This window comes from Mastomys coucha, unplaced genomic scaffold (genome assembly GCF_008632895.1).
Source record: "Mastomys coucha isolate ucsf_1 unplaced genomic scaffold, UCSF_Mcou_1 pScaffold9, whole genome shotgun sequence".
In the NCBI taxonomy this organism is placed as follows: domain Eukaryota; kingdom Metazoa; phylum Chordata; class Mammalia; order Rodentia; family Muridae; genus Mastomys; species Mastomys coucha.
Window position 1 is genome coordinate 31,225,737 of NW_022196915.1, and position 13,417 is coordinate 31,239,153.

At 40.0% G+C, this 13,417-nt stretch overlaps 1 long non-coding RNA gene across 2 annotated transcripts; it reads left to right on the plus strand.

Annotated features, from left to right (window-relative positions):
• The first annotated feature begins 213 nt into the window (after positions 1-213).
• Positions 214-2,511, plus strand: LOC116084850. Of its 2 annotated transcripts, none has more exons than XR_004116290.1 (3): positions 214-369; positions 1,091-1,250; positions 2,139-2,511. It is a non-coding gene; the product is annotated as an uncharacterized LOC116084850 (long non-coding RNA). The 2 variants fall into 2 exon arrangements; XR_004116289.1 differs by having other exon boundaries at positions 214-329.
• The last annotated feature ends 10,906 nt before the right edge of the window (positions 2,512-13,417 follow it).

Consider the following 13,417-nt stretch of genomic DNA (forward strand, 5'->3'; position numbering starts at 1 on the left):
CCTGGGTCACAAGTGAGGATCCAGAAAAGGGCACCTCAGAAACTGGTCAATTTGTGGAGAGACAATTAGCAGGTAGGCCATGGCAGTTCCCAGTGACATCATCAGTAGTCTCTTCCCTAAACAATCTCTTGTATCCAGGAAAACCCTAGAATCTTCTGTGATGTCACCAGTGTTGTGGTGACACCAACTGCCTATGAGGTAGGTATTCCTTCAGTGGCTATTGGGTTCGCAAACAAGCAAATAGTCCAGGCTGCTCAGGTTACTTCAGAGGAAAAATGAAGATCAAGAAGATACAGATGGAAGCAGAAGGAAGCCAGCCTTCTGCCTTGGTGGGAAAAGGAAGAAAGAAATTGTCATGCAGAAGTCAGAGTGGGTCCTGGCAGTTTGGGGGAGCTTCCTGGAGTATGTGGGCTTGAGCTGGGCCATCTAGGACTTGCACTTATAATCTAGAGCCTAGAATTTCCTAAATGGTAGACCCAGAGTCAAGAATTTCTGATGATTAGTTTGGCAGAGATCCAGGAATTGACAAATCTGCAGCTGCTTTGCTAGGAACTTTTAATTTCATTCTGAGTGGCAAAGAATGCCTCCAGGAGCTGGGTAAGAATAAGTGTTCCTCTCAGCATAGGGTGTTGAATCACTTCATCACAGCAGATTTCTGTAGGGTACATGATTATGTGGTGCCAGGAATGAGGAAGGATACTCCACTGATCATGTATCAAGGTCTCAGACACTTTGGCCTTGAACACACATGATTAAGGCTTGATGCTGCTAAGCATAATGAACTCCAGGACTTCCCTTCATTACACCAGGTGTGAGCTGCCAATGTCCTGCAAATCTTCTTGTTTGGACCAGCTTATGCATTTCAGGGATAGAGGGGTTGCAGTAGGGAGTGAGGCATATGTCTAGCTATGGTGGGTGGGAACAGGGACATAGCTGAGGAGCCCAGCTTGAAGATAGCTTTCCTGCTCTTTCAGGGATTCAGTGTCTCTGGCATTTTCACTTCCTTAGGCTTCTGTTTGGGACTAAGCACTGTTTCTCCTGGCCCTGCCTCATCATCTATGCGAGTTTACTTGTGTTTACCTACCTACAGAGTCTTCTGGGAAGGAGTCAACCCCAACCCTCCACCATCACTGAGTAGGAAGAGAACACGAACAGTTTGGAGAACCTGTTAATTGATCTCCAGATGATCTTGAGAGGGATGAACTTTGTGGAATCCTGACCCATTACACCAAAAAGGATTTGAACCACAGGTAGTCATTTTGCTCAGTTCTTTGTTGACTGTCTTGGGCCCTCTCTGTTAACCCCATGATTCAGAGTATTATTCTGCTCCATTAAACAAGAACTTCTGTCCATGAAACAATATATAGGATGCTTTGAGTTTTCCTCCCTTCTGAGCTCTCTGAGCACATTGTCCCTTAAATCTCCCCACAAATAGTCCTTTCAGGAGTCCTAAACCTAGCAGGGGATAGTCCCTTATAGAAGACAGTGAGTCCTCCGGCCCCTTTTATTCTATGAACATCATTTTTAGAGGCCAGTGCCTACCCTTGGGAAGATTTGCATGCAGTACACTTGCTGATCATAGGTTCTCTGCAGAGTGCATGGACTTCCTGTGAGATGGTTTCTCTAGGTATTGGCAGATTTAGGGGTTAACAAGTTGAACCCAGGTAGGTTTCTGCACTGGAGAAATAATCAAAGCCCTCACTGAAATGCTCTTCAGGCTCCCCAGAAGACCTCCATATGGCTTTCTAGGTTGCTCACATCTCTCCTAAACTAACATTCAGTCACTGCTACATTGTTATTTTTCAATGCAATACATATATATATATATAATATGTATATATCATATATATGTGTGTATGTGTATATATGTATATGTATATATATGGATTATTAGAGATATGTGGGCTGTGTATTTTTTTTAGTTCAGTACATTGTGTAGTTCGCAATTTTCTTTCTAGCAATTTTTAAAAAGTGAGAAAAAATCCAGGTACATGTGCTCTCTGACCCTTCTCCCTTGGGGATACAGGGAATGACCTCAACTAAAAGGTCACATTGGATTGGCCTGTTGGTTAGAGCTAGTGTCTGTTGGAAAGTTTCATGGCAGGTCCTCAACAGGCCTTTGTCTCTTCTTCCCCTAGGCCTAGAATGCTCCAGCAGAAGATCAGACAGGGCACAGACTAGGATACGTGCTCTCTCAGACAGAAGTGCTGCATCAGGAGCACTGAGTGTGCAAAGCAAATGAACTACCATTGCATCTCATCCCTCTAACCATAGCAATTTTGGGCTGCATTTTCTTCCTTTGGTTTGGTTTACTATTTGTGAATAGGCCTTGGTTTTGCCGAGCCTCTGACCCAGAAATAGTGCTTCTGGGTCTGATTGCCTTTTCTTCTCTGACAGCACCCTTTCGAGAACTGTGGAGGGGCAAAGAATGCCACCGACAACTTGAACACAGCATTCTCTGCGCTAGGATCAAAGCCTCCTCAGAAAAAGATACCTCCTTTTTTTATTGGATATTTTCTTTATTTACATTTCAAATGTTATCCCCTTTCCTGGTTTCCCTCCCTTCTGGAAACACCCTATCACATCCTCCCTCTGCTCTTCTATGAGGTTGTTCCTCCTCCCACTCCCACCTCCCCGCCCTTGATTCCCCTACGCTGGGGCATCTATTGTGCCTTCATAGGACCAAGGACCTCTCCTTCCATTGGTGCATGACAAGGCCATCCTCTGTTACATATGTAGCTGGAGCCATGTGTACTCCTTTGTTGATGGTTTAGTCCTTGGGAGTTCTGGGGTGGTCTGGGTGGTTGATGTTGTTTTTCCTATGGGGTTGCAAACCTCTTCAACTCATTCAGTCCCTTCTCTAACTGCTCTACTAGGGACCCTGTATATAGATGTGAACTCAACAGTGAGGCAAATACCAACTGATGTCTGGTAATGCAGCTGAAATCTGCTCCACGTGTCTATTGGCTAACTACTCCATGGGGAAAGAAAATTAGATTGAGATACATAAAAGTAGGTACAAGAATTACTCAGAACCCTGACACCCAACAATAAGTCATCCCAGTAAAGGCACAATATAGAGGATAAGTTGTTGGGAAAGCATTACTCTACCAGAGGCTTTGGCAAGGTGAGTCTTCCATATGTGGTGGTGAATCTGTCATGGAAACGTGTGTTGATGCCACACACTTTTCCAAACATACCACACCCAAAATCATCATATTTTTTCTCCAGTTCAGTGTTGAAGGTACCCCTTGTCACACATAAATATGTGATACTGAAGTCAATTCTTTTCACAGATGACAGAAATCCCTCACTCCTTGTGTTAGTCACTTATTTTTCCATAAGAAAAATGGCTGGATAGTCTTCAGTTTCACACCTGGACTGAAATGACGTGTTCTGAAAAAAAGATTTATAGAGGACATCTGGGTCATCTTTTACATTTGGGGGCATGGGGATGCTCCATCTGTATCTGCTGTATCTAGAATAAGCACACACAGGTATAGGTTGGCTGAATCATGTAGTGGCCAACACATTACAGGATTAGCCTCCTGTGGACTTTATTCTTTATCACAGATCAAAGGCTGTATGAAATGCTGTGAATATTATGCTAAAAGTGGGTGATAGGTTATCAGGAACTATCCCTTAGCGCCTCAGAAAATGATCTAGGAACTCACACATAAGGATAAGCCTGTGGCCAATAGGAACTATAAATCATTTAGCTGGCAAATTAGATATTATGATGCTCAAGGGCTATGTGGAGTATTGTTGGATAATGCAAAATCAGCTTAAAAACACATATATAGAAGATGCCAATTGAAAACTATCCAGAGGCTGTGTGGCGATCTGCACACAGCTGCACACAGGTTGACTCTCATCTTCATAGATTCTGATGAGATCCAGCTGAGTATTAATGAAAGCTACATTGGAATCTTTTTTTATTTAATTTTATTGTTTTTTACTTATTCAATTTACACCCTGCTCACTGCTCCTACTCTCTGTTAACCCCTCCCATAATCCTTTTCCCCTCCCCTTCTCCCCAGAGTGGTGGAAGAGCCCATGTATCCCCCCGACCCTGGCACTTCAAATCTCTTTGAGGCTAGGTGCTTCCTCTCCTACTGAGGCCAGACAAGCCAGCCCAGCTGGTAGAATATATCCCACTTACTAGCAACAGATTTGGGGATAGCTAATGCTCCAGTGTTTTAGGACCCACATGAAGGTCAAGCTGCACATCTGCTACATATGAGCAGGGAGGCCTAGGTCCAGCCAGTGTATGTTCTTTGGTTGGTGGTTCAGACTCTGAGAGACCTAAGGGTCCAGGTGAGTTGAATGTTCCTGTGGAGTTCCTGTCTCCTTTGGGGCCTGAAATCCTCCTTCCTGTTCTTCCTAAGGAGTCCATAAGCCCCATCCGCAGTTTGGCTGTGGGTGTCTGTTCTGTCTGCGTCAGCTGCTGGGTGCTGCCTTTCAGAGAACAACATGTTCCTGTCTGCAAGCATAACAGAGTATCATTAATAGTGTTAGGGATTCCTGCCTGCCCATGGGATGGGTCTCAAGTTGGGTTGCTCATTGTTTGGCCATTCCCTCAGTCTCTGCTCCCTCCACTGTGCCTACATTACTTGTAGACAGGATAAATTTTGGGTTGAATGTTTTGTGGGTGGGTTGGTGTGTTTATTGATCCACTGGGGTTCCTGTCTAGCTACAGCAGGTGGCCTCTTCAGGTTCCAGTGTAGTGAGTCACAGCTAAGGTCACCTCCATTGATTCTTGGGTGGCTCTCTTATCCCAAGTCTCTATCTCGTACCTGGAGATACCCCCCACCTCCTTACCCTCATCAGTTGCAGATTTCTATTCATTTTTGTGGTCATCTAGCCATCTTTTTCTGTTCTTCACTACACCTGATCATGAAGTCCCCATTTTCCTCCCTATTCCCCATCTCTCTCAATCCCCTCCCTGAGCAGCCTGCCATCCTAGGGGACTTCCATTCTCCTGCTGCCCCTCTTCTACCTCCATCAGACTCCTGAGCCATACAAGTAAGATTCCCTTTCCCCACCCATCTCCCCAGCTGGCTGAGACCTCTGGGTCAAGCCAAGCTACCCTGAGCAGCCTGCCATCCCAGGGGGAATCTCTTATACATCATGTGACAGTACAACAACTAGGAAGAAGCAACAAACATGACATTCAGTGGGCATGGCCTGAGCTTGCCACCAGTGTTGTGCCTGTAACTGACTATGTTTGGTCATGACCCTCAGATGTGGAAAATATCAAGATCAATGTTAATTTTTAGTTTTCAGAACAATCAACACTTGCTCAGTTTTTGGAAAAAAATAGAGTGTGAGGATCCCACAAATTGTTCACCATGAAGCCCTAAATTCCAGTGGAAAGAATAATGATGGATATTATGTGGTTAATCTGTACCTGAGAGGAATTGGCAAATGGTGTAATTTGAGGTAATTAAGTGTTAAAGAAGCATGTGAAAGATTAGTGCTAACTTTGAAGATGTGTGCTCCTAGAATATGCAGCATGAGTTACCAAGGACTGATCTAGACACCCATTCATATCCTATAAACCACTGACTTGATCTCTGTTGTGTGTGGCATTCAGGATTGATCCAGGATATGTATATACTCCACAAGTAAGCTAAATCCAGTGTCAATGAAAGAATTTAGGATTCATATTCCTCTTGGTAAAGCATTCTGTGAACAATGGCTGCTTACATTTTAAAGTTTAAGAGGATGACTTGAAAACACTAACAATTGAATTCCACTGTGTAAACACATTTCAGAGATGTCTACTGGCTCAATTTTGACCTTGTGTTCCTGTAGTTGCTCAGTTCTCAAGGTTGTGGGATTTTACCAGCTCATCATTACATATAACTGTCTAGGGACTGGAAGAGCTTTGAGAATTCTACAAGCTGAGAATCTAAGAATCTTCACTATCAGAAGCTTAATGTGAAAAGCATAGACTTGTGGATCAATAATGCCTTCAGTGGATAAGACTGAGCAGTGAGTTCAGAGCCAAGGAAAACTCTCTATCCAGACAAGCACTGTTCTGTGCAGGATATGTTAGTAAAATAAAAAGTAAATAAAAAAAGCTATGGCCTTCAGGAAGAAGACATTGGGAAGACTTTTGGTGCTAGAAATTTCATGCTTCAAAATTTTGCTACATATCAAGAAGATAAACTTTGAAATGCTTATCTCCTTAGGAGTGGAAAGATTTGAACTGAGTAAATGCTGTGGTCCTGGTGAAAAAGGGAAGTGAGTTTTCATATAGATAAGAATTCCCCTCTTGCTGAGGGTGGGCCTCAGTGAAGTACTGAGGCACATCAAGGGCTGCTGGACATCCAGGAGGAATCTGAGAGTGTAAATTGGTGCTTGTTCTGATGGATCACCAAGTTATTTGAAAAACTTTGAGCTAAAGTGTGTAACATGTTTCATGCTTAGCCTTGGCAAGCCTTATCCTTGAACCCTCCACCCCATCTAGGAAGCATGCTACATTCATCTTAAGAGTATTACTAGAGGATCAGAGGTGAGGAGGACACATCTGTCCCAACACCAGGAGTAACTGGGACCAGGGGGACCAAGGCATGCAGGAACTCCACCAGTCCAGTGGCATGGGTTGCTTCCAGTCTGGGCAGGGGCCCTGAGCAGACTTTGGGCACAAATTTTGCAGCCAGTCCCACAACACCCAGAGGAAGCTCTACTCCCAGACATTCTAATGGGCCCAGATCTCAGGATCCCAGAATCACAGGATCACAGAGACAGCTTGACTCTGAGGAGTTCTGACACAACCAGGATCACAGGAAGGACAGGTCCCAGTCAGATTTAGCTAGGGCAGGTAACACTAGAGATAATCAGATGGCAGGAGGCAAGCATAAGAACATAAGCAACAGAAACCAAGGTTACTTGGCATCATCAGAACCCAATTCTCCCACCATAGCAAGTCCTGGACACACCATCACACAGGAAAAGCAAGATTCAGATCTAAAATCACTTCTTATGATGATAACAGGACTTTAAGAAGGACATAAATAACTCACTCAGAGAAATACAGGAGAACACAGGTAAACAGAAGCCCTTAAAGAGGAAACACAAAAATCCCTTAAAGAACTACAGGAAAACATAATGAAACAGGTGAAGGAAATGAACAAAACCATCCAGCATGTAAAAATGGAAATAGAAATAATAAATCACAAAAAGAGACAACTCTGGAGTTATAAAACCTAGGTAAGAAATCAGGAGTCATAGATGCAAGCATCACCAACAGAACATAAGAGATAGAAGAGAGAATCTCAGGGGCAGAAGACACCATAGAAAACATTGACACAATAGTCAAAGAAAATGCAAAAAGCAAAAAGCTCCTAACCCAAAACATTCAGGAAATCCAGGACACAATGAGAAGACCAAACCCAAGGATAATAGGTAAAGAGGAGAGTGAAGACTCCCAACTTAAAGGGCCAGTAAATATCTTCAACAAAATTATAGAAGAAAACTTCCCTAATCTAAAGAAAGAAATGCCCATGAACATACAAGAAGCCTACAGAACTCCAAATAGACTGGACCAGAAAAGAAATTCCTCCCATCACATAATAATCAAAACACCAAATGCACTAAACAAAGAATTTTAAAAGCAGTAAGGGAAAAAGGTCAAGTAACATATAAAGGCAGGCCTATCAGAATTACACTAGACATTTCACCAGAGACTATGAAAGCTAGAAGATCCTGGGAAGATGTCATACAGACCCTAAGAGAACACAAATGCCAACCCAGGTTACTATACCCAGCAAAACTCTCAATTACCATAGATGAAGAAAACAAGATATTCCATAACAAAAAATTTACACAGTATCTTTTCACAAATCCAGCCCTACAAAGGATAATAGATGTTAAACAACATAAGGAGCAAAACTACATCCTAGAAGAAGCAAGAAATTAATCTTTCAACAAATCCACACAAATCTAATTCCACCTCTAACAACAAAAATAACAGGAAGTAACAATTTTTCTTAATATCAATATGAAAATTAATATAGCCAACATATCCAAATCAATTGGAATAAAAAAATATGAGGAATTAGAAATTTGTTGGCTGATATCCAATGGTCTCTCTAATTTGGTAATTGGAGAAATAGGTCCAACATTGTACAATCTATATACACTTTCTTCTTGTTTGTTCATGACAGTGTCTTGCTGTGTACTACATAATGGTCTTGAAATTAGGCTTCTCCTATCTCAGCCTCCCTATTAGTAGGATTGTTTATTTGATGTTTTTACACTCTAGTATGGTTTTCAGAACAGCTTACATATTTCAAAGGTATTTATACAGCTAAAAGAAATGTAGACAATTAACTTGGGAGGTGGCTTGTAAGAGAACAACAAAGAGTGAGACTGAATGCTTTGCTTGGTGTTTGTAACTATTCTTTCAAGTTTGAAGAAGAGTTAATAAGCTACTCTTTCTCTGAGATTAATGCTTTTCAAAATCATCACAGCCAATGAACCAGATTCTTACCCTCACCTAATGTCTGTGCCACCCTCCAAGCTGAACCATTGTTCACTGAAACAGTTGATGAATAACTTCATGGATAGACCATTTTAATACACACACCATTTCTTAAATGAATGTAACATGCTCTCTGTGGGCTGAGAATGAAGACAATCACTTAAGTCAAATAGCTTTTACCATAGCAGGAAATCTGTATCTAAAAATCGTGCCTTCAATTCATTCCTCGGCGCAGCAGAACTGTCAACTTTCAGCTTAGCTACAATAGAGGCAAAATCCTTTGGTGATGTGAGGGTTACTGAAGTACAGCCTTATTACAATGAACTCCAGTGTCTAAAAATTGTTCTTATTTTGGGCTTGTACCATAGAAAGAGCCAAGATTTTAAGCTCCACTAAAAGCAAAACAGACTGTATTTATATTCATTTTAAAAATACTAGTAGTGATGTATTATTTTAAAATATGCAGTTAATATCATTGGAGTTATTTAAAATTTATATTGAGAAAAACGTATATTGGCTGTGATGATTTTGAAAAGCATTCATCTCACAGAAAGGGTAACTTATAAAGTCCTCTTCTTCAAACTTGAAAGAATAGTTACAAGCATCAAGCAAAGCATTCATCTCACTCTTCGTTGTTCTCTTACAAGTCACCTCCCAAGTTAATTGTCTACGTTTCTTTTAGCTGTATAAATACCTTTGAAATATTTCTGTTCAATTGATTGTTGCTTTATATCAACTGATTTTTATAATACTCTTTTTATTGTTATATTTTATAAATTTTAAAGAATATGACAAAAAACAAACAAAACAAAACAAACAAAAAAAAGAGCATTACCATTAGTGACTGCATTTCTGTTATGGTTCCAAGGCCAGCCACAGGCTGTAGGTCTGTGCTGCTAAATCTGCAGCAAGAGAATAATGCTTAGCTTAATTATGGTGTCTGGTTTTTGGCTTGAGGTTTATTTTTTTGTTTTGTTTTGTTTTGTTGCTTTGGGTGCTTGGTTTTCTTTTTTGGTTTGAGGTTTTGTTATTTGTTATTTTTGTGTTCTTGCTATTGTCCTAAGGCTATACACTGTATTTATTGACTGCTCCCATTTAAGCCCTACTGAGTAAAATGACTGTATTTTTATGAGTAAAAAAGTTATCTCCATTGTTTATTTAAGTGTGGCATCACAGTCCTGTAATCCTTGAACCAAAAAGGTGGTTCTGTGCAAGTTGCATGGGGCTTAGGTTTCATAATGGGTTCCAAGTCAGCCAGAGATACACATGGTATTGTACTTTCGATGTGAACAGTGTGTCCAACTTTGCAGATACCAACTTCATGATGGTAAAAGTATACATGCTATATATCCTTGTCATATATTTTGCTACCACTAAAATATAGTACTCTGTGTATGATTGTGTTGACCAAACTGAGAAACACAACAGTATTTCTCTAATATCTCCCAGGAAATAAAAACATACACTAAGGGAGTATAAAAAAAATCAGGAAACACAAGAGCTATAAGGCCCTGCCTTGGACTGTTGTTGTTCCTTGTGTGGTGTATTAGTTGGACTGGATCACACCCAACCAAAGAGAGAAGTTTTTTTGAGACCTATAACCACACATACATGAGGTAAGTATGCTAATTATCTTAGGCTTCCAGGCACACATGCAGGGCATTCCTGGGTTCAGGATCATGCCTGAGAATCACTTATTGTGAGGGTTGGAGCAGAAGTTTCACATCTCATCCTGGATGACAATGCAGATGAGGTCCATCAGATGAAATGCAGAACTGAGATGATCTGGGGGTGGAGGTGGTAAGGAATCCGTGTAGATATTCCATCTAAGCAGTGTTAAGAGCAAGCTTCAGACTAGCCTTGGGGGATAGAGCCTGCAGCAGAGACCACAGGCCTCTGGTGGAGAATATTTCCTTTTAAGACTAGGAAGGGAGGAGGGTGATAGATGCGATTCTTTTACCACAGTAGATCTTACAGTATATTAGGATGTGTTTCTTCCAGATGAGTAAGTGAATCTTATGAGACTCCACTGAATCATGTGACTTCTGAGACTATGTCTCAGAGAGGTAGTGTGTGGAGGAAGTATTCCTGTGGGTCTCCAGACTGGTGCTGTCAAACCAAGGGTCAAACGAATCTACTCTTTATGAATGACAGGGAGGTAGACACAGAGAACATCAGTATAGATACAAAACTACTTCAGTTCCATGACTGAGATGATTAGATTGTGAGTTGTCTCAGCAAATAAAGGAACTTGCTACCAACTCTCCAAACCTGAGCTCCAGATTATTTTGTTATATAATGTAAGGCTATTATGCGTAGAATTTTCAAATTTCTTCCTAGTATGTTTATTATTGATATACAGGAAGGCTACTCACTATTGTCAGTTTTGCATTCTGCACCCTTTGTGAATGTATTTATCAGCTTTAAGAGACTGCTGCTTTTTAGTTTTTTGTAGAACCATATCTACAGATAATTAAATTTTGACTTCTCCTGTTGCCATTTGTACCCCCTTGACTGTGAGTTGTCTTATTGCTCTAGCTACACTTCAAGTACTCCGTGGAAGTGGGAGGAAAAGGGTGGAAAACCTTGTCTTATTCCTCATGGTAGTGAAATTACTTTGCATTTTTCTTTATTTTGAATGATGTTGGCAATGAGCTTTTTGTACATTGAACTTTTGGTATTGAAATTTGAGCTCTATATCCCTAGAATCTTCAGGATTTTTATCGTGAGATAAAAATTGGGTATTGAATTTTGTCAAAGGCCTTTTTTTTTATCCAACAATATTAGATGGTTTCTATCCTTTAGTCATTTTATATGACTAAATACATTTGTTGATTATTGTATAAATAATCATCTTTGTATGTCTGGGATGAAGCCAACTTGAGTGTGGTGGATAATATCTGTGATTTTGAATTCAGTTCACAAATATTTTATTGATAATTTATATGTATGTGTTCATCAGGAAGGTTGGCATATAATTCATTCTGTGACTGTCTCTCTGTTTCTTTCTCTCTCTCTCTCTCCTCTCTCTCTCTGTCTCAACATTAGGGTAACACTGGCTTCAATAAAAGAATTTGAAGGCTGTTCTTCTGTTTCTAGTTTGCAGAATAATCCAAGGAATGTTGTTATTTAAATATCTGGTTAACTTCTATACTGAGTTCATCTGGCACTGGGCTTCTTTTAGTTGGGAAAAGTATATTCATGTAAATTATTGAGGTAAACAAAATATATATTAATCTTTTGTTCAGTGATTGTAATGTTATCTGTAATGTGTCCTCAATGTATCATAGGTTAATCTGTAGCTCTTCAAATTATTCATGTTATCATTCTAGTACATCATATACATCTAGAGATATATCAATTAAAAAAAGGATTTGTCCAGTTGGTAGAATGTAAAGTTTTAAAGGATTTGATGTCCTCTGTCTTTTTCCTCTTTAATTTTATTAATTCCACTCTTCTCTTAATTTTGGTTAACGTGGCGTGAAGATATGCCAATCTTTTTAACGTTTTCAAAGAATCAACTTCTTGTTTCACTGATTCTTTATATTTTTGTTTTCATTTCACTGATTTCACTCATGATTAATGTGATATCTATATCATACCCCTTCCACAAGGCTCAAGGACCGTCATGAAAGATGGGACAGAAAGACTGTGGAAGCCTGAAGTCAGGGAAGATGAGAGAGAAACAGTGTCTTTTGGACATGACAAGAGTGCTACTCTCAAGGCATATAGCAGCTGTGGTCACCTGTAGAGCATCAAGCCAGTCAACAGTCAAACACTGAGTAGGAAGGGTCTATGAGCTTCTACTCCTAACTGATACATTACGGACAGTTAATGGCTTCTGGTGGAGGGAGGCACAGATTTAAGGTCTATCTCCAGCAGTAATAATTAAAAAAACCCAGAGATACACAGTTGGGGATCAAAGAAGTTAAGTATGGGCAGAAGTCAGGAGAATATATGGATGCAATATGATAAAAACATATTGTATGAATTTTTCAAAGAATATAAGGAAGAGCCTTGAGCACATAGGCACCAGAGAAAATTTCCTGAACAGAACACCAATAGCTTATGCTCTAAGATCAAGAATTGACAAATGGGACCTCATAAAGTTGCAAAGCTTCTGTAAGGCAAAAGACACTGTCAATATAACAAAATGACAACCAACAAATTGGTAAAATATTTTTATCCATCCTATATCTGATAGAGGGCTAATATCCAATATATATAAAGAACTCAAGAAGTTAGACTCCAGAGAACCAAATAACCCTATTAAAAATGGGGTACAGAGCTAAATGAAGAATAACTGAGGAATACCGAATGGCTGAGAAGCACCTAAAGAAATGTTCAACATCCTTAGTCATCAGGGAAATGCAAATCAAAACAACCCTGAGATTCCACTTCACAACCAGGCAGAATGGCTAGGATCAAAAACTCAGGTGACAGCAGATGCTGGAGAGGTTGTGGAGAAAGAGGAACACTCCTTCATTGCTGGTGGGATTGCAAGCTGGTACAACCACTCTGGAAATCAGTTTGGCAGTTCCTCTGGAAATTGGACATAGTACCAGAAAAATATAAATATTTTAAAATATATTCATGTAAATTATTGAGGTAAACAAAATATTAATCTTTTGTTCAGTGATGGTCATGTTATCTGTAATGTGTCTGCTAATTTTGTGGGTTCACCCATAGATTATTATCTAATTTCCCATGAATAGTGTTTTTAAGTTGCCATCTACAAAATGGAAAAAGGTATTTTTCACTACACAAGGCTAATATAAAAAATACATTAAAAACAAAAAAAATTGACATTAAGGATCTCTGGCTTCATGTGCACAAGGCATATATCCCACCCCCTCATTCTTCTCTCCCATACTTCTGTTCATGAAGACACTTTTCATACCAATTTATGCACATGCTTTTCTCCTA